The sequence below is a fragment of the Platalea leucorodia genome (genome assembly GCF_965183815.1).
Source record: "Platalea leucorodia genome assembly, chromosome: 4".
Lineage (NCBI taxonomy): Eukaryota > Metazoa > Chordata > Aves > Pelecaniformes > Threskiornithidae > Platalea > Platalea leucorodia.
This window is the reverse complement of record NC_138826.1, coordinates 58,286,969-58,309,559: the sequence shown is the minus strand read 5'-3', so window position 1 is coordinate 58,309,559 and position 22,591 is coordinate 58,286,969. Positions and strand designations below refer to the sequence as shown.

At 40.6% G+C, this 22,591-nt stretch overlaps 1 protein-coding gene across 7 annotated transcripts in view; it reads left to right on the top strand.

Moving 5' to 3' along the window:
* The window catches only part of CALD1 (caldesmon 1), a 248,553-nt gene that overhangs the window by 123,746 nt on the left and 102,216 nt on the right, over positions 1-22,591 (top strand). For all 7 annotated transcript variants that reach the window (XM_082311259.1, XM_082311265.1, XM_082311264.1 and 4 more), the window contains one exon: positions 6,434-6,527. The gene's annotated coding sequence lies outside the window, so the exon portion shown is untranslated. The remainder of the gene's footprint in view (positions 1-6,433; positions 6,528-22,591) is intronic.

Here is a 22,591-nt window from a genome sequence, read left to right as displayed (position 1 = left end):
GAGAGGAGCAAGTGAAGAACACAACCCTCTGTTTATTCCTGTGGGCAGTAACTGCTGATCAAAGCAGGAAGAGACGGGGAGTCTGGTTTTCTGCTAATGTGAATGCCACTGCTGTGTGGTTACCAAATGGTTTCTGCTTAGTAGCATGAACGTCGCCAAAGAAGGAAGCAAGTGCTATATTTACAGGGCTGAGCACATCTGCTCAGATACATACATACTTTGCTTATTTGTTAGCCTCTACTTTCAAGAATAACCACGCAAAGATCTTGCAATCTACTTCCACTCAGTATAAGCTGTATCTAGTCCTCCTTTTGATTGTGTTTAACCTCAGGAAGCAGTTCTCTTTCTTTCCTGTCTCATGCCAAGATGTGCAGAATGAAAGCCTGTACATAGGGCAGTCATTGTATCCAAAAGATGTTCGCTTCTATTGAGGGAGTATCATTGTGCGTGTGAGAGGAGTGACTGTTCTCCAAAGTATTAGGATGCTCTGCTGTGGAGGTCAGTGTAGGGATAACTGGCGTTTTAAGATGGTGGAGAAGAAATATGCCATTTTCTGAAACTTTGTAGGTCAGATGAGTTGCTGTTTAAAAGGATATTAGCAGCTTAGCTGAAGGGAAAATACAGATCCTTCTCCTTCACAGACTTTCTCCCCTAATGTGTATGGCTGTCTGGTATTATTTTGAAGACCAATCATGATTATAAATTCTGATTAAAATTTGTAATTAAGAACATTCATTGACCAGCTTAGTACATGGGAATGAGGTGTGCTTAGGGTGCCCCCCGAGTTCTGCTCTGGAGAACCATCCTGTGTACTGCTGTGTCCATGGCACTGGGAGTGGATTGAAAGTGAGGTCCAGTGGGCCCCCAAGAGGTTGAACTGCAAAGGGTGGGTGGATGTTGGAGAAGGATTTCTTTCCTCCCTGCCCTTCAGATCTCCAATATATTCTGCAGCTGGGCTGGAAGAGGCACAGCTGATGGCATGCTTTGCCTCTCCCTGACTCTTTACCTCCAGACCCTGAACACATCTGGACAATCAGGACTATCAGCCCTGTATGTAATGTAGCCTGTGTGGTTCAACCAGAAAATATGATGGGGTGGGAAACTTTTTCCTACAGCTCACATTCTCCCTATGAATCTGTACTTATTGATACTTTCCTGTATCACTGAAATCCTCTTCAGATGAGGTCACAGAAAGGTGAGGCTCTAATGGTCTGAGTGCTTCATAGCATTTGAAAACTAACAATGGTATGTACATGTGTCTACGTGTTTGGAAGATGAAAGTATTTCCTTGAAGACCTGTGGGCAGTGCCTTAATGGTCATTCTTCAGCTTAGATTAAGATGGCACTTGAACTCTAAACCCTTCCTTTAATAATATATTAACATATATAACATAATGTTACATTAAGTTCATCAAGAGTAGCTATTAGATCAGAAATTTCTAATGTGTAGCTTCAGCCCTTTTGTACCTGGATAATGAACTCTTTGGGAGTAAGAACTACTTTTTTGTCTTACTGTTTGTATAGCACCCAGAAAACTGGGGCTTGGTGATACTACTGCACTCCTAATACTGACAGTCCTAACACTGACAGAAAAATTGGTAACTAGGAGATGGCTGCAGCCCTCTGGGAAGTAGAGCTCAGGTACAGCAAACTGTCTATGTTCAGCAGAGCACATAAATATGTGCTTAACCTGAAGTCAATGGGCTTTGACTATAGTTTTTAAATCAAACTCTAACTTAAGTATATTGCTGCATGAGAGGTGTTTTTATTTACTTTGAATGCTGATGTTTTGTACTGATAAGCTGCTTGTAAGTGGTCAGGCAAGAAGTTCACAGGAGACAACACACCTCCCCTTTTTAGGTCATCCTAGAAAAGAGATTCCTTGGGTACCTGTTTAGATAGTAATGGATGAATTCAAGGCTTCCTGTTCCCCTCTTATGTTGGCAACACCTGTTTCCCAGCATTGTAATGAAAAACCTTCTTTGTGCACATATCACATCTGAGGAAAAGTTGAAAAGTTTTACTTACGTGCTCCCTCTGTAATGTCTTCGTAAGTAAACAAACTATGTGGCAACCCTGACAACATAAAAATCAAAAGGAAAAAAGGAGATCTGGAAGAAATGGGTAAACAAATATATACTTCACCTAGACCATTTTTTACAAAGGTGGTTTCCTGCTCTCATTTTCATGACTTGAGGGGGAAAAAACAGATTGCACAAGAGCCAATACTGAAATCTATAGGTAAAAATTCCTAATTGTAACTGGAATGAGATTCAAGTTTAACAGCCACTCTATGGCTGTCACACACTGTGACTCTGTGACTATGGGATGGCGGACAGATGACAACAAAAAAGATGGAACCAGACTCTTCTCAATGGTACCCAGTGAAAGGACATGAGGAAAGGGACACCAATCAAAATACAGAAAATTCCATTTAAATGTAGGGCAAAACTTTATTACTGTAAGTGATCAACACTGAGACAGATTTCTCAGGGAGGCTGTGGATTCTCCATCCTTGGAGATATTCAAACCCCAACTGGACATGATCCTGGGCGGCCTCCTTTGAGCAGGGAATTGGACTAGATGATCTCCGGAGGTGCCTTCCAACCTGAACTGTTCTGTGATTCTGTGAAATGATTTGCTATTTTTAAAGATTGGAGGAGGAATCCTTCTTTTAACTAATAATTACTGACTCAGAACCCAGTAGGTAGACTGGGTTACTTTTTGTCCAAAGGAACTGTAAAGTGCACTCTCCAACTATTCTTTATGGTGCTCCCACTCTCTCATACTGATGTTATTTCACTTTCCTAAATGACTAAATATGTAATTGGGACTGAAACCCAGGTGTACTATTTCCAACACAGCTTCTTAACCACCTTTCTGTTGGGTAATTTGGGATTGCTCCATTATATGTGATGCAATGAGGAATACTTCCTATGTGCATACCACACCTAACTGTGCATTAGGTGAGCGAGCCTTCAGCTGGGAAGTGGCATAGCAGAGTCCTAGTGTCAGTCTGAAGGTTTAATTACTTGTCCAAAGTGAACTATATCTTCACATAACACATAATTAAGTTGTGGGACTCTCTGCTATGGGATTTTGCTGAGTGTTGGCAGCTACTGGAAATAATAATGGAAAAAAGCTGCCATGGAGATCAGTAAATACACAGATTCCACCTTTGACTCAGGCATTCTGGAAGTCACAAGCTGTTGTAGAGTATTTGTGGGAAGCATCATTATATGCTTTCCCTGTTCTTATGTTCTACCCTAAACATCTGATACAGAGCTAGTCAGACCTTTAGTCTAGTGTGTTACAGTTTCCCTTTTACTCTTAGCAGCACTTGTAGGAAAGGATGTGGAAGAACATCCTAGTGTTAGAGTGTCCTTTGGAAGATGGAGGCTAAAATCCCTGCAAGAAAAGATGAGATCTGAACCCTGTCACAGCCCTAGCTGTTGAGCTATTGGATAAAATGGAGCAGCACATAGTTTTGGTAACTGGACTCCATAACTTTATTTCCATTCAAAGCTACCTGGTATAATGGAACCAAATTCATTAACAGAGTAGAGGGGAGTGAAACCATGTTTCTCTTTGTGTGTACATTCATATACTTTTAATAAAAAAAAAAAAAAATGCATTTAAGTGGCACAGGTCAACTTCTGAATGACCTTGGATGTGATTTGTTTTCCCTAGTTTCCATAATCAAAATAGTAACAACTTCCACATTTCTTAAGCCACAAAGTACTTCCAATAAAAGCATTTTCAAGAACTTCTGATAAAAGCATTTCTGTTACTGGAATTGCGTTTAACGGATACTGACCTACGTTAAACTGAGAATCTTGTACCTATGTTAGCTGGAAACTGAGTTCCACTGTGTGCTTGAATGTGCAGTACTGGGTGTGTGCCTAGGTCTGCAATGCTGTTAATGCCATTGCGTGAATGAGAGCAGAACATGAACCCAATGTTTATGGTCAGGGGAATTCGAAGGACTGAAGAATCAGTAAAAATTGTGCCAATTTTACCAATGAAGATTACAGCCCACAATGTGTCCAAACCCTAGTGATGTTTCTTGGATTGGAGAGTTTAGATTTATGGAGTCTGGTTTTCAACCTGGATCTGAACTTCCTTCATGCTTAAGTCATATGGAAATTTCCTGTTTGCTAAATTGTTCTTAGCCCTTCATAGTCAGCTCACAATGGAATTGTGGTGTGACAGAGGTTCTTTTGGACAGCAAAGAGTGAGAGAGCATATTTTCGTCATCTTATTGATATTACAAATTATGTTGAGCTCAATTCAGAAAAATGTTGCTTTAGGACAGAGCAAATACAAGGAGAATAGCAGAAGAAGGCTTTGTAACTGTGGGAAAGAAAAGGAAAATCTTTTGGGGGTTGTCTCCATTTTAAAAAAAAAAAATCTTGAAGAGTTTGAAAGAGAGCAAATGGTCTGAAGCAGAAAAAGATTTTTATACCCAGGATCCTCCTAATGCATGATCTGAATGTCATGAAGTTATGCTTGCTGAGAGTCAAGTGGGGCCCACTAAACAATAGAAATGGGCAAAGTCAGCTTTTCAAGTTAGTGAGAAAGTTTGAATGAATGCAGTGACCTGGAAGGACTTTCATGCTATTCATGAGTTGGAGCTCTGTGGACTGATAGAGCCCAGTCTGCTCTCACTGTAAGCAGGAGTAATCAGTGAGGGGAAGATGACTTGAAGCTCTTGGTTGCTCTTTTCAGACCTTGATGATTAGGGATGTCGTCTTACATTGCTCTTTTCTGCTATGTGATATATGCATAGTAATGCTAAGCATCAAAATGGAATTGAGATCTCTTTTGAATCTAATAATGAAGCTTCTAATGGAATGAATCAAAATCTTGGCTTTGACCATCCCAGAGTTTTCAATAATATAAATCACTGACAGGTGTCTGTAAAACCTAGAGACCAGACTGTAAAATTGTTTTTGAAATTGCTGAATAGTCATTTACATCAAGAGTCATCATAAGTCCATGAGTTTCCAGTGAATAACCAGAAATTAGTACAAGTAATGGCCCCACACTATGATCTTAAATTACTGAAAATAGGCTTCAGTGATTTTTAAAGAACCCATTTCCTCTGGCACCAGGATGTTCTTCACCCACGAATTGTTGTACTGTCTTTGTATAACGGTGGCAGCTCATTTGTTCTGCTCTCTGAATTGACATTTATAGAATTGTTGTCATGATGGGTCAGAGCAAGGGTCCATCTAGGTTAGTATCCTATCTCTGACTGAGACAGTCACTTATAGTAAAGCAAGCGAAAGCAGATGAGTGTGGAATGGTTCTTCCTTTTATGTCCTCTCCCAGAGTCTGGCAATCTGCTATGGGACTTTCTAAACCAGAGGTCACATCCAGACTATCATATCTCATAGCTGATGAAACTATCCTCCGTGATTTTTTTTTTTATTCCTTCTTGAATCATAGTTCTTATACAACAATAAACAACATTTACTGTTTAAAAACCATTCAGGACCTTTCTCATATCCTGCCTCAATCATCTCTCTTTTTCAAATGGAAGAGTCATCCACTAGATAGCCTCCTAAATGGGAACTGTGCCATAGCTCTGATCATTATTGGTGTCCCTTCCTGGGGCAACCAGACCTTCATGCAAAACTGAAAACATAGGTATACCATATATTTAGACGTGTAACCTAGATGGAACCTAGATTTTCCCCTAATGATTCTTAACTTGCCTTTTGACAACTGCTGGCTAGTCAGCTAATATTTTCAGAGAGCTCTTCCTCAGGCACTAAGGTGTCTTTACTGAGTGTTATTTGCCATTTAGAGTTGACCATTGTGTGTTTACAGATGTAAGTTGTTCCCCCCCCCCCCGTACCTTTACTTATGAACACTGAATTTAGTCTACGCATAGAAATTCATTACTGTGAACTCTTTCCCCAGTTCTTTGTATTGACTTTAGATTTTATTATAATGAATAGTTTTGTATAGTCTACAGACTTTGTCTTCTCACTGTTCATCTGCTTTTGCAGAGTCCTTTTATGAATATGTTGAATACTACAGGTCTTAGTAGAGATCCTTAGGGAGCTACACTGGAAACCTTGCTCTGTTAAGAAAACTCACTGCTGGTCTGATGCTTTGCTTTGTCTCTTACTAATCGCAAGAGAATGTTCAGCTTAGCCTGTATCGGCTTCACTTAAAGAGGTTTTAGTGAGTGACTTTTCTGAGAGATTTTGGGAAATCAAAGTTTGCTTTGTCAAACTCTAATTTATAGTGCTGTTGATAGTGGGTTTTGTCAGTCTCTTGCAAAATTTTTCTGGTTTATTCCATACTTTAAAAAAACCTTTGTAGGGGTGGTGTTAAAGAAGACTTTACCAAAGAAAAATGAAGAGTGTGCAATAATTATGCCATTGCTAAACAATGTTCTTTATTTTGTATTTCTGTACAGTGATCACCTCTATTTTCTGGACTCACCATTTTGAATTTATCAGCAGCTGGTTTGCTACTGAAAAGCTCAGAATATTTCCTCTGGTTGCCTTCCTGTGAGTATGATTAAAGTAGTTACCTCAGATTTCCTTGCCTGTGGTATTCAGAAGGTTTTTCTGTATTAGGTTTGGTGTTTTTTTTTTTTTTTTTTTTTTTTTTTTTTTGTATTGCAGCTTTTATATTGGATTTTTTTCCCTGTGTGCTTGCTTGCTGCTTTGGGGGCTGAGCCAAATGCCTCTGAAGATCAGTGGACATTCCTGCAGTCAGATCCTTGACTCCTATTCCTCTGGGACCGCTGTCACCAGAGATTACTGTCTTCACAACTGATAGTAGATTTAAAGGATTTAATCTTGAATTTTATCTTCAAATCAAAATCTTTGAATTTTATGGTAATCATTTTGTGGTTGTATAGCCATTCTTTTAATAGCTATATTTATTTCTCTGCTGGATTTCAACAAGCTTTTTGTTTGCAATGGCAGTCTTAAATCATATTTACTTGCGCTGAGATCATGTGCTGGTGTCTGTTTTTTTCTTCTGTTCTTTTTTAGAGCAAGCAGGCTCTGAAGAGTCTGTGAGAGTCCAAGTAACCATGTTTACTGACTATTTACAAAGTGTAAGACTTAGACATTTTTTACAAACATTGTTCTTTCACTGCCAGAACAAGTGAGGGCTCACAAACCATTTAAAGGAAGTGTTTATAATATATGTAAACTTCAGCCCCTCAATATACGGAAATTCCAGACTGGAGACAAACTAAGGACTAGCTCTAAGTTTAAGCAGTGCCTATAACAGCAGACTGATGGGGTCAAAAATATTGCACCACGTTCAAGGCAACTCCCTTAGATACCATCATCTTCAGTTAATTCAGGGTACAGCGAGCTGCTTATTCTCACTGATGAGTGACCACGTTCTCTGTGTGCCTGTACCTCTGCTCCATTTCTTCTCTTTTTGGCAAGAGTAGCATGGAGGAGGAGCGAGACGTGGCAGCAGGCTGAACACTGGTTGCATTGCCTTTCGTCTCCAGCAGCCTTCCCCTCATCAGGAATGCTGGGTCTGGGCCCATTTTAGCTGTTTTTGTCATTGTCCTTGGGGAAGCGAATTTAACTTTGCCTACACTTCTGCTTTGCCTACACTTCTGAGAAGGTTTGTGCAAATGCTGAATGGGCTGATAATTGTTGCAGGCTGTTTTCTGCCCTGGTTGCTGTTTCAGAGTTCTGCATTACTTTTGAGCCTTTGTAGGGGGAGTATCTAAGACTGAAGCCAGATAGAATCTGGGATTTCCAGTTTGTAGGAAATGGTGATATTCCAAAATTAGGATTTCTTTTTGTTTCAGAACCAGTCTAAATGTTCTAAAATTTCCTATGGAACACTTCTTCAAGTGAGATTGCTGAATTTAAATTCCCACATACTTCCTTGGGTGGTACATTTATGAGGTACCTAAATTCCTTACAAATTTGAGGTACCTAACTTCCTCCCCCAAAGAGAGGGAGGTCATACTGTCCAAAAGCAAATGGGGTCAGAAATGCAAGTGTTCTCCCCCTGTGCGTAGGGTAGGATAGTCAAAGACAGCAGTGACTGCCCTCCAGAGTTTTTCTGACAGCTCAGCAACTGGAGTTGTATTTGTAGACATGTCTGAGCATGCAGACTGTGGTGTTGAAAGAAGGCACTTCAGTCCCTCAAAAGTGAGACTCTACTTCAGTGTATTTTTGAGTTGGTGTTGGTGCCTTATTTTGATGCATAAATTGCGTCTGAAAATCTGTCCTTCAGGGAGTCGTTCATCTCCTCTAAGTGTAGGATGCAAGGTGAGTGTCATCTGTCTCATGCTGAAGTCCCCATGGTGCTTGCACAGCACTTGTCAAAGTGGTGGAAGAATTCTGTCACCAAGAAGGAAAGGCAAAATCTGATAATACTTTCTACACTTAACCTCCTTTTTCACATTGTAAAGCCGGCTAAATAGGAGGATGGTCTTTAGGGGACATGAATGAAAATACAATGAAAGAGGCCATTAGTTGCCTTTAGAAAATCATTAAAGCACATGGTGTGGATCAATACACTCATTTGGAAAGGAAAAAACAAGCATTATCTCCGGAAAGTACTGGAAACAAGGAACATCTCTTTATCTGTGTATAAAAAGCAGTAATATAGTTTAGTATTATCATGACAGTCCTATAACTCTTCTGTTAGTTCTTCAACACAGCTAAATCTGACTTTGGAAGACAACCTGAGACATGCTTATAGAAATTACTTTCAAAAAAAAGTGATACCCTATAAAGTTAAGGTTCAAAGTCACTGGCTAGTGATGATTGTTTTTTATCTTCCTTGGAAATGTACATTTTTTGACTCTGAAGACATTTTTCCGTGGCTTTATTGTGATGAATTAAACTGAGATGAGCATAGGGTCTTCCTTCTTTCATCTGTCCTCTCTGCTGCTTGGAAGAGGAGGTGCAACACTTAATCTTGCCCGAGTTTCCCTGTAGCTTCTGGGACTTCAGGTGACCTCTATGTGCAGCCAGGACAATTTTTGGTAAAAGCTCTTTTTGTGAAAGATGAGAACCTGCTGGGTTTTGTGTTGCATTGCATTCCTGAAGAGGTGTTAAAGATAACTGTTTGGAGTTTTGTTTAGTTTAATACCAGGGGATCAAGGTTGGAAAGTAGTAGTGTCGTTCTTCCTGATGTAATTCACAGTCCCATGAAAATGTGATGGCTGCCTTTGGCTGCCGAGCCCAATTGGTGGGCATCATTTGCTAGAAAAGTCTTATTGCTTTTAAGAAATTTTGAGCTAACAGGCAGCTGAAACAAAGAAAACCAGAGCATCATTTAGATATAGAAAGTTATGCTTCATTTAAGGGTGAACCAAAACAAGTAAACCTGCTGTGACTCATCCAAAATTTTGGATAAAGAACATTTTTTATTTTCCAGGAATTATACCACCTAGGAATTGTAAAACTGACACACTGAGCAGCTGAAGAGAAATCTGCTTCTAATAAACCATGGCTTGCCAGACAGAGGTTTAAGAACATTTAAAAAGAAAAAAAAAACCTGAACAAGCGCAAGGATCATGTGTAGGGGCAGAGTCACTGCTGTGCTTGGAGTGAAGGGAGTGGAGTTGATTATCTGCATCTTCCCAGTAGGTAGAGAGCAGATATAGCTCGCTGGAGAGGATGTGGCAGGAGCATGCTGCGCTTTGGCTCTGTTCACTGGCAAGGAGTCCATCAGAGAGCAGTGCCAAGCACAGCTTAGGCACAGCAGAAGCTGCATCTTACTGTCTTCTGCGCAGTAATAACCTTCTAAGGCAGGAAACGTGTGTGCTGAGGGAAAGATAGGCTGGGATTCTTCAGTCTTCATTGACAACTGCTCTTTCTCATCTCAGTCACAATAAGCTCTCCTGTCACTTTAAAACTGCATTACTGATACTGCTGCTTTGAACTGCCCAGGGATGTTGTTCACTTGGTGTATGTAAGCTTACGGAGCAGACCGATCTCTTTCTGATAAATGGGGCCAATTATTCAGAACCCTGATGATCATTATACTATGCAGCATTAAAAAAAGAAACAAAAAGATCTTCCCTGCTTCCCAGGATGTTGCGAGATTTTACTTCTCTACATTTTGGTGATGCTTTCAGGTTGTAGGATGAAAGAGCCTTGGTCAAATACTTCTAGATCATCTGGAAGTGGGAAGTAGCTGAAATCTCAAAAAAAAAATCTTGTCTCCAGCTAATGTTGTAGACTCAGGTGCTGTGGATGGTGGCCTCAGAAGCACACCAGCACTGTTAGATGTTTATCTGAACTGAGCTTGAACTCCCAATCTCTGGAAGTTCCTCCATGCCTGTTTTCCAAGAAGAGCCTGATCTTTGCAGCTCTTTCTCACACAAGCGCTGCAGGTTTGGAGCTGTTAAGTCTTTGGCCTGACTCTCACTTTTACTAAAGTCCCTTTACACAGCTCAGGCATTCTTCTTCGGGGATCTTAAAATGAGAGTAGATGACATTTAATAGCATAAATGAGAAACAGGTCCCTTAAAAAAAAAAAAAAGTGAAATTGGCCTTCCCTAAATTGTTGAGTGCTGACCTTGAAAAAGCCCTTAAAGTCTCTGCAGACAGATTGAAATTTTTTCTAGGAGAAGAGATATCCCAAACTGCAAGAGATTACCTGAGGCAAGTAAGTTGTGGGGTTTTTTTTCTTTTCTTTTTAAGAGAAAATTCTTTTCCATTACACTTGGTACCCACATATCTGTCTTAAAGCACTATTTATTTGTTATGGAACTTCAGAACAGCTGGCGTAATTTTCTCACCCTTCTTTAGGATTTTTTTTTAATTTACTAGTTTTAAACATTTTCATATATTCTGGTTATGTAAAATGTTAAAGATTCCATTTGTATTTTGAATATTGGGATTTTTTTTTTTAATGTGGGAGGCAATGTTTAAATATGTTTTGAGAAGCGGGGGAGGCAAGAAAAGCTGTCATCCATCAACTGGTATTAAGTCCAAATTTGAAGGTTTGATACAAACTGAATCTGACTGTTAGTGCAGACATGATACAAATTAGCTGTGACTTTATGATACCAGCTGTTTCTCTGACAGGGTAAAAGGGCACATAACTAGAATAGCATCTTTTGTTGAAAGCACTGCTTCCCTTTGTTAAATGTGGGAGCCTCAGGCAAAAAATTGTAGTCCTTAGTTATGTGACATGTGCAGTCTGCAACATGTTTGTGGAGCTCGGGGGCTTTTTAATGATGTTTTTCAAAGACAGGGTTATCATAAGTGTTCTATTTTCACTAGTTTTATCACTGAAAGACAAATCTGTCATGTTTTTGCCTTGTGTTAAAACTGAGGATAATCTAAGCACTATTTTCCTTATAAGTACAAAGAAAACACTGAAAGCAAAACCTGAGAAAATTCTGCAAAAAAGAAATCACAAATCTCAACGTAAAATTTAATTTAATGAATTATTTTTAGTAATTGATTCCCTCCAGTTATTTTTTTCTTACCAGAATTTTCAGGCGGTTTTATTCCATACAAACTAAGTCTACATAGTCTTTAACAAACTAACAGCCAGCGTTAACTGAGCGTAGTTTATTGAGGCAGCAGATTAGTCCTGAAGCAGATTCAGGGACACCAGAGCCAGCTCTCTGCAGTCACATCTTGGGTCTTGACTCATTTCTGGTGTTAGGTGGCTGTGCTCAGCTTCCCTACCGCATCCAGTGCCCGAGTGAGGAGGGTGCCAGGAGCCTAGGGGACGGAAATGCAGAGTTGATGCACCTGAGGAGCTTTGTGTGGAAGCAGGTGGGGGGGGTTCCCTTGTTATCAGAGCTCATAAAGCCTACTCGTAAACTGAAATGGCTCTGAGGAAAGCCATTTGGGTGACTTTACATCACTGTACATCTGTGTCCCGGCTGTGTATCTGCATGACCTTTACATATCCCCTGACCGCCTCAGGCAATATAAAGTTGGCTGTAGCATGTAGCTAAACTGAAACAATGTTGATTTATTAAGCAATCAAACTAATCTTACTTCTGCCACTTGACTAAGAGCCAGTAAGATTTCAAAATTACCACAGATAACAGACATACTCTATTTGAATCAATCAGGAAAGGGGCCATATTAAGAATGGAGTTGTTAGTATATTAGTGTCTAACTAGGAGTACTACAAGGAAGAACGTTTAGGCTAGAACTACTAAGAGAAGCAAAATTTAGGCTGAATATCTTATAAACTTTCTTAGGTTAATGTTTATCAGTATTGATGCTAAACTGAAACAGAAAGGATCTCAAAAGAGATACCTTTCAGAATTGGATGTTTTCTTTTAAAGGGCCATGCAGCAACTTTAGGACTATGAGCAGTGTGAAGGGCATTGCTCCTTCCAGATCTTAAGTGGTACACCACAGAGGAATGATGCCACTGCTAAGGTGAAAGTGGGAAGCTTCTCTGCAGAGCATAACTTCTGTTTCAGACAGGTGGAAGTTAGAATGTCTTGATGATATTCTGGACATAGCAGAAATTATCACAAGAGTCCTGTATGTCTTTCTACATGGAGCAGAGGAGCCTCTATATATGCCACTATGTGAGATGGTAGAGCAGACAAACCCAAATCCTACTGAAGGTGCAGAAAAGAAAAAATATGTGGACATAAAATTGTAACAGGCACATGAGTGAAAGATCAGAGTTAAGACTGTTGAAAAATACTAACTGCTACTCAAACTTCTTGGAGTAAATTTAAAAAATAAATACATTTCAAGAGGAAAGCTTAGGATGTAATAGCTGTTGTGTTTTTCATGCGTTGCTGGTGATAATGTGAAGCACAAAATAGAAAATTCCAAGCACTAATAAATAGGTCTTGGCCATTTCTGTTGCAAACATGCAATTTTACTATCTAGCATCTGTTTCTGAAATTATGTGAAGTATTTATTTAAAATGTTTTGCCATGATAGTTTAAGTGACTAGAGAACATCTTGTTTTCATGAACATGTAGAGGGGTATGTCAACAAACAAAGGTCCATACATGACAGTCGAAGAACAAAACCCAACCACAAGAAGTTCTACATTCTGAATTGATTTTTTGATGATGTAAAAATCCCCTTGGCCATCTTTCTGGTTATGGTTATATCCCTGCAAACCTGGAGTATCTCCAAAGAGAGTTTAATGTATCCCTTCCATTCATGCAATCAGGCTGAATATGGGAGCACAGGGCTGGTTATAGATGCAATCAAAGTAAAAATGTGCAGGAGATGCTGGAGAACGTGTTTATCGCTAATGCACAGTAACCATCAAGAGGAAAAGGATCACACGGAAAACTTAAACTGGTAGCATTGTAGCAAGCAAATGATGTGCTATCAAATGTATTATAGCTGTAGAAGCCATCATTACAGTTGAATTTTATGGCTATAATGTCAGAACCATCATAGCCTCTTGCAATATCATATTCAGAACATCTCGTAACTTCAATAAGAGAAGGGATGCTAGCCCTCAAATCCCAGAACTTAAATTAACCTTTTATTCTCTGAAAGTACATTACTTGTAATGTAAATGATATTTTTCCTCATTTTGTATTCTAAACTGCTGAGTTGTATTGTTCTGAACTTCAGTCAAGTTGCCACGTTCCTCTCCAAGATGGTTACATTCAGTGGTGAAATGATGTTGTTTAGGTATTTGGGAGAGAGCAGACAATATATTGTCCTCGGCTGGGCCAGCTGCCTCACGTCCTCCAAGGGGAGAGGAATTTGCGTGGTGACTGAGTTACGGTCAAATACTTGGGTACCATTTCAAGAACTCAAGGAAGCCTGGGACTGCTGGAGAACTCTCTTCATCCACATGGCAGATAGGAGGGTATTCCTCATGTTGAGTTGCTCTGGGATTAATGGTTTACGATAAGGAAAGTCCCTTTACTTTAAATGTCCACTGTTTTGTAGATGCTAATCGTGCAAAATGACTCACTGTGTGTTTCATACTGTTACCCCTCTGGCTGGATCACTGCTACTCTCATATTCCTTTGTGTCTCAACTTGATTAACTCATAAGCATCAGCAACCCTCTACTTTTTGTGGTTATTTAGTACCACACTCCGTGACTTGTCTCTTTGGAAGACTCTGCAGGCAAAAACTCTATTCTGTGTGAGTAAAAGGGGCAAAATTTGACCTTGAAAGTGAGTAAACATTAAGGACTTGCTTCTGCCAGACAGTGGCACGCTGAACATTAGGTTAGTCCTTATATAGTTGTGTTGATGATACGGGTTCTTTTCTTTTTCCCTCTTTTCCTTTCTTTCCACGTCTTCCTTTCAATTTCCTTTCTTCTTTTATTCCTTCCACTCAGCTCAAAGCAAAGATCTATAAGCAATGGTCTTGTTCGAAGTATGGAAGCTGGCTCCAAAACCAACGAGATCTAACCTTGCTTCAGTTTTAAAACCTTGCTTGAGGGAGCCGGAATCCCTTTACTTAAATGACTTAATTTTCAAGCAGTATGAATCATGCAGCAACTGCACAAGCTCTGGCTAGAATATATTGTACATATGTTTGTTCTTTAGGCAGTAAGAAGAGAATACAGAACTGGAGGTCATTTGAGTTACAACTACTTTGGGGGATTTTTTTTTTTTTTTTTTTAAAACATTCCTTCTAACAAATGCAGTTTAAATGGGTTTGTTTATATGGCGTGGAATTGGAAAGGCCCAAACTAACCAGGCTTTACACAATGTGGCCTTCTTCCAAATTAATCTAAAATATTTTAATCCCTCTGGAGTTTCTTTATCCTCTGCATCTGGGCTATAGTGGAGACACATTTTTAACATTTCTTTGAGGAAAATTACCTTTCTTTCCCTCCAACTGTACTCAGCAAGGTCAATGGAGCACTGTTATATGCTATTTAAACATCTGAGATTCATCATATATCTGCACACCAGAAAGAATCATCATAAAAGGTCTAATGAATCCCGACTGCTAGCCAAGCAAGGGAGTCCCCTTACGGATACCGAGTATTAGAAACAAAGAATACATGCAAAATACAGATTTTACACTTCAGCTTTATACAATTAAGAATTAAACTGCCCCTTCAGAAAGGGGGCAGGGAATGTTTGTGACCCACAGAACAATTTTGGCAACTCAAACTCTTTTTGAGCCAAATTCTGAAGTCGTTGCATGGGCCAAGATTGTCGCTGGGTCTGCCTGGGACTAAGGGGCTCACTCACTCTGTGGGACCAGATATGGCCTGAGTGGGAGCCTGGAGGGGCTTCTTGCTCCCAGGGAAGGAGATGCTCTGTGTCACGGTCAAGCTCCGGAGCTGGCTATCTCAGCCTCTGGCTCTGTGCCTATACTTGGTTTTAAGGCCTTTTTGTTTTCTAGTTCAGTAGCAAGTTTATGGGAATGAACTCATTTTACTACCCAGGAACTGAAATATTGTGGGAGGCCTAGGTGGTGGGGTTTTTTTATTTCAATTTTTATAAAATTATTTTCCAGGCATATCAAAAGTTGGTGCTCTTCCTTCAGCTGCCAGTAGTTCCAGTCAGTCTGAAGTGGCCACAGGGAGCAGACACAACTCTGACCTTTTGGAGGTTTTATCTGGAAAACTGTTATAGGGGGCATTTTTATCTGAAATACTGTTATATAATTGTTATATTGTTATAGATGACACCAGGGCTGGTTTAATACCAAAGTTATTCTAGACTCATTCTTCCTTTGAATACTGCTAGGTCATGAAGTTCAGATAGTTTTAACAAAGTTCAAATAAGCATTTGAACCTCTGATGGAAAAATGATATGCTGAAAGCCTCTGTTCTGTGAAGGCACAGTGTTTTACCACAGTTTGTTTTGTTTTTGTTTTTTTTTCTCATCACTGAAGTCCTGCAGGGACTGCAGAGAAACTTGTCTGCCAACCTGCTTCAGGCTGGTGTTGGCCTTGTCCTTAATCCTAGTGTGCTCTGCTTTTCCCAACTATAATGTGCAGGCAACACTGCTGGTCTCCTGCACAAGGGGCTGCAGGGCATGGGTTGTGGGGTGGCACGCTGGGATAATGATGGCCTGAATGAAATCATCCACTAAGATCAATCACCCCAGGCTGTCCCTGCTTTTGAATGAAGAACCATACCTACCCCAAACACACTTTCCCCGTCTTTTCATATAGTCAGAGGTATTTTGGGACCATTGCAAGCCATACAGTAATGGAATAAATTCCAAGTGCAGCAGGAGACCACATTGGAGGAAAAACTCATTAAGTGCCAAGGGCATTTCTTTTACTTTTCTTACTGGGACTGGAAAATATTCCCTAAATAATACATCTGGATGTAGAGGAGTAGAGAGGGAAAAGATGAAAAACAATCCTTTAAATTCAGTAGGAGCCTACTTTAATGGCTTGTTTAATCTGCCAGCTGGCACAGCATTGACTTATTGCTACACATACTTTAAGGAGACCTATGTAGTTCTTGGAACCAAGTTTATATTAAGTTGTAGAAACTTAAATATTAATAAATTGGCAGGACTGCTTTTTGGTACTTAATAGAAATCAAGAAACTGCTTAGTCATCTCCAAAGATATTTCTCTTTCCTTTTTAGTGTAGATACCAAAATAATATGGACTTAAAGCAGTAGCAAAGATAGTAAAAATTCAGATGTTCTGACTATGTGCCCTCTCTGAAGTACGTGCACATCCTTCAGACTTTGCAATCGTGTATTCCCTATACAACGCTTTGCTTTGGGCAGAGTTTTTCTAATGTCATTTGTGACACCATGTTGTTTGAAAGAAGTACATTATGAGTTTGTCTTCTCCAACGCTCCTTGGCCAGGAGAAGAACTGGTGCTGTCTTTATGTGGATTTTTATTTGGTGTGTCTTGCAAGTGGTATCACTTAAGAGGTGCTCTAGGGTATATTGCACATGTATTTTATATGACTGTAAGCGTTCATGTTTTGTTTTTTACCTGGCTTTGTGTGAAGGTATATGGGTGCAACCGAGTGCAAACTTGAAGTGCAGCGTCAGCTATATAGCTAACATTTATACTTTCTGTTCCTAAAAAGTTAGGCTAGGCTACATCAAGAAGCATGTTTTCTGTCTGTTATATTTAGGGAATCCTTTAATAATATCTGAAGTGACACTTGTCAGTATTTACAAGTTGTAAAGGTTTGATTTGGTCCAGGTAAGCACCGAAAAATCTGGCTAGTTTACTCATGTTTATTTATGATTTTCAGATCTGGCTTTTATTTTCTTTGTTCACCCTAAGGGTGCAAGCTATTTTCAGGATTTTTATCTGGGGTATGGATTGTAAAAATCCTCCAAGTTTGCAAGCATTATGATCTGGGATTTTAGTTTGATCCTTCTCTGTACATCTTTTCCAGAGTCTATTTCTTTTTTTCAGACCTCTTTTCCCATTCTTGCCTCTGTTCCCTTGCCTTCCTAATGCTTTTTTCCAGCTATTTAATAGGGTATCCTTGTAGAGGTTGTCTCTCTAGTTGTATTCCACTCCTGTAGAGCCATCAGATCTGGTGAGTTGTGAAGCAGCTGCCATCAGAAGGTCTCAGTGCACACTGCAATTATTTCTGCTTTCATCATTTTGAAGAAGGCATAAGGTTTGAAGGCTGAGTTCAATGATTTTTTTTCCAGCTAGCCCATAACTAAAGATGAGGTGACTGAGTTATGAAACACAATTTGCTTAGTAAACATAGGCTGCTTTCCTATTTGTAGAGCATTTACAAACAGATTAGAAGTTGTCCTTCCTTCCCTCCCCTTCCATTGTTGTGTTTCTGGTTTTGGCCAACACTTTGTACACATAAACCCCAGCTCTGTAGGTTGACTGTGAAAAATGTGCTTCATGCGCCTTCAGTGCCCAGAACTTAGACTGTGACCAACCACGTGCGCTCTGTGTCTCATTCTGAGCTGGGTGGACCTAACGTGGCAACAAGGGAGGCTGGAGGAGACACCATAGGGGTTTTGGATCCTTAGGGAAGACGACTTAGGGAAAGGTAGCAGATAATGCGTGGTACAGAGATTTATTCTGCCCCCCCCCCCCATTTATTTTTTGAAGGAAGATTAAACATTTTCTTTTCTGGACCACACAGACATTGTCTGAGGCACTGTTCCTAAAAAAATTAAACAACTGTAAAATTTATTGGCTTGATACAGTGCTCAAGTGTAGCTTTCCTTTGTCACATTAATACAAAGTAAGTATGTATGTCTGTGTGCTCTCAGTATTAAGTGCACAGGATACTGTCAGGCCTCACCTGTCTTGTTTAATTGACTCTGAGCCAGGGTCTGTTGAAAGTTTTGGCAATGCTGTTCCCCTGCACAGTGAAGCAGTGCACAGTTGCATACAACATTACTGATGCGTTGCTGTTGCGGTATTTGCTGGCAATATGTGTTTGTGCCTGAATGTCTAGATGGCAATCAGATTATTGTCAAGATTATCTAACAGCTTGTCTGTGTGAGTCTTATGAGGGTAGCTGGCAATATCGTAATCTTGCTGTGTCAGGTTTTATGCTGGCTCATGCACAGCATGCAAGCGTGTCATCTTGCCTATTGTTCTTTTGTTGCCACAGAGCCTCACTGCTGTCGGGTCTTCTGGTTTGGTGACGTTGTTGTGTTAGTGTTTCCTTGTTTTCAGCTAAGCCCAGCATAAAGTGGGATCTGTGATGTAAACTTCAAATATGGCAAATGGTTTGAGGGGCATCTATTTTGTGGTACGCTGTTTGAGTTGTCCTGTTGAAAGGCTTTGTATTTTTGCTGCCCTGCTTTACCTCTTTAAAGCTGGCACTGACCTCATGCTTCAATTTTCAACCAAAATAACACAGAATTGCTGCTCATTAGAGATAAATTTATATAGCTACTTGGCAGGAAACAATCTGGGTTTCATTTGTAAAGATGACTTTAAATGTGTGAGCTGGAAAAGCCCAGTAGAAATTTCTGCAGCTAGATCCATTCCTGGTGGAATTCCACAGATTTCCATGATGTTCTGCCATTGAGTAACTGGACTTTCAGCTGCAATGTATCTATCACGGTGACATGCATTGTGTATGTGCAAAGTAAGTGTACGGGTACTGGGAGGGAAGATGAGTTAATTAAAGTTCAAGAGCAACATGCAAGACCTCGAAAATTTATCATTAATTTCTTCTGAGGAACTCGTTGGATTCAAAATACTTAGTGTCTCTTAGGGCACAACTAGTAAGATCAACAAACCAAAGAACTTTAGGGGTGGGTTTTTTGTAGTATTTTTTTCTTTAAAAATGCCAGGATCACAACTAAAGCTTGGTATTGTTTCTTATTGCTGGTTCCATAGAGCAAGGAACAGAGACCCCTCAACTCTCATTAGTTTATGATGCTCAGCATTAGGCAGAGCTGGATCCTAGGGGCTGCATGTTTTAACAGGAAAATAAAAAGGGTTGAAAATACAAAAATGAAGCCACAGTAAGCTGGCTGCATTGTTTCTTCATATTATTTTCTATTACTTTTTTATGACTGACTATGTAGCTTAATATATCATGATTTTGTATTTTGAAATGCGTTCCAGAAAACATGTGAAGTCTGGCTGAGTGGATGTTGCTGTTGGAACCTTACCTTAGACTTGCTCGAACATTTTATTATTTTTAACGGCATTACCTTAGCTTTTTAATTCAAGACCTGAGAGATGCAGAGAAAGAGTGTGATAAAGTGCTAAAACATTCATAAAACCTACTTGGACACAAATAAGTTCACGCAACGTATTGTTGGAATGTTGCATGTGAGTCTGAAGGTCAATAGGGGTGGTGCAAGGGTAGGACAAGAGGGGAGCACCAAATGAGAGGGACAGGAGCAGAGTAGCAGAAGTCAGGGAGGCAGAGAGGCAGATACTTCCCATCTCTGATGAGGTCTTTGCATGGAGGTGCAAACCCTTCTCTCTAGTGGAGAGGCAAGTGTGGAGACCTGCACTGCTACTGCTGGATTCCTTGCCAATTCTGGTGCAGAAGAAATGCTCCTGCACTTGGACAAAGCAACATCTTCCCTGGATGATGCCTGCCCTGCTCCTAGCCCACACCCTTTGCCTACTGCCAGAGCTGTGACTGCCACTCCCAGTGCGAGCCTCTGCTTGTCATGATGGACACCAGACCACCCTGTCTTGTGTCATGCCTGCCTGCATCATTGGGTGACTAACTCCACTAGGCAAGAGCCCCCAGCGTGCTCTCTGCTCCGGTGGCTTGTCCTGCTTCACACCACTGTGGTGGCACCTCACCACGTGGGCTCGTGACTTTTCACATTGAGAAGGGACTAACAGCATCATGGTGATTAGCACTCAGTGCATGGTCATCAGCTGCTGTGGGTATTTCTGTCCCCAGCTGCACCTCCACTGCACCTAGTTCCAGTTCAGGGTCAGCCTCTGCCCCTCTCCCAGATGGTTGCGATCCTGGCTGACACTTGTGTCACTACATGTCCTGATGCACACTCCACCAGCCACACTTACAGCTATACCGTTTCCCTCAGAGAGGAGGCAGCTGGCAGCATCAAGGCACGCAGTGCATCCGTGACATCTGCCAGCTGGGCTAGTGTGAGGCTCCCTCTCCAGAGGATGTGAAGTCAGATAAGAGGGCATTGACAAGAATAAGTAATTTTTCCTTTAAAGGCATAGGGAAAAGGCACAAATTGAATGGATACAATGTGGCAGTATTATTTGCATAGGCCAGAAACTGAAGACTGGCTTTTCCACAGTTGTGCAGCTTCTTGTGCCTGTGTGATATTTTTTCCCATGCTCTGATTATTTGATTATTTTCTAATAGAAATCAAGGGGAGAATTGGTATTGCCATTTATAGGGCAAGAGGAAATGCATTCTCCTCTTTAATATGGCTTCGTCATCTGAGCTGGACCTAATCTGTTTCTTAGTGATGTTTGTCTGTTCTTTCCTATTATTAAGAAACAAATAGCTCCTGACTGGAAGGTGTTGGTATGGGCACTGGTTTTCTGCTCTTAAAGGTTTCAGTGAGAGATGAAGCTGGCCAACAGCTGGGGCATTGCCACACGTTTTAACAGTCAGGCCACAGATCTGCAACAAAGTGCCCAGGAGGACTAACTGCATGATGTGGGTATTCTTGTGATTAAATTAATGTGATGAAGCTGAAGGTCTTTTCTGGTAGAAGCAGATAAAAGACAAGGCTAACTAGTGAATGATATCCCATGAGCCTGCTTCCCAGCGTTTGAACGCAAAGAAAAAGCGAATGCAAGCCAGAGCTCATTTTGGGACTAAGCACTTTTACAAACTGTTTTGTGAAGTGTAAAATCCCTTTGGTTTCAGTGTGTGTTGTCCTTTGAGACGGGGGCCTCGTTGTCATTACCTGAGATATCTTGACTTACGATTGAACAGTAGTGAAGGACAATGCAATTTTCAGCTGCCCTTTGTATCTGCAGCAAGCACTAGGTATTTCCTCAGTGATGATAATATGAGTAAAAATAACTTGTTTCCCACAAGTAAGCATTGCAAGAGTAAAATAAATTCTGCCTTTATGTGTGTGTGCACAAAGGTATGAGAGGATGAAGTAGCCTGTTTTGGCATAATCTGAGACCCCACCAGTTTCTGACGTGCAGGGTAAGCTCAATGATCTTTTGTGGTGTATATTAGATGAATTTGGCCTGTGAGGGTGGAATCCAGTCCTGATTGAAGTCTCTGGGAAGTTTGCCAGGGATTCCAACAGGACCAGGATTTCAGCTCTAGTCTGTATACGAATAATATTTCAGTATCTTCTGGTCTTTGGGGACAACATACTTGAAATACTTCAGAGGACACTTGAAGGGGAGAGTCAAGGGTCAATCCTTCTAACATGAGAACCAGCGGCTGTGCCAGCAGCTTCCCGCTATGTCTTGTTTCTTCCTTTGTCTGCTAATGGGAAATGATAGACAAATGTTACCGAGATCAGGGGTGGGACAAGTATATGCAAATCCAAATGTCAAGAGAAAGCTCTGCCTGGCCCTTATGTCAATGTGTAGTAGGAGAAAGATGAGGAAGGAAGTGGGAGGAGGGAAATGGCATACCCACACTCAGCCTGCCCAAGGGAATAAAGACAAATGAGGACTTCCCATTGTAACTGACTGGCTCTGGGATGATAGGTCCTACTGTTGCATGCTTTGAAGTGTGTTGCAGTGTTAGCAGCAGCATGCTAGATGTTTATTAACACCTCTGGGATGGTGCAGCTCTGTAATGCTCCTTCCCTAGTGCTGAATTAGATCATGGATATGAGAGATGGACTTCAGAAGGTATTTAAAGCTGTGGATCTTTTAGCTGCAGACTCAAGGAGTGAACTCTGTGGCAGGGACAACGTCCTATATAAAGCTCCCTGTCAACACTTCTATGTGGTTCACCCTGCAGCAACAGGAGCTGACAACGACAAGCAAGGACATGTGTGGCATTCACTGTGGTAACCTATGCTGTAGCCAGGGTGGGTGAAACCTGTTCAGCACCTATTTGAATCAAGGGTCTGGACCGTGGTGTGGTCCTGTGGGCCATCAGTAGTCTGCAGAGCACCAACTAGGAATTTCTGTTTTAAGCAATCACTACATAGTTTTGCTCAGGATGCCACAGAGATGTTACCTAATATGTTAATCAGGTTTAAAAATGCCTCACCAATGTACATAAGCTTTTTTTACTCCTGTGAAAGAGGATATAGAAAATGTACCTTATGCCACAAACAGAGATTTTA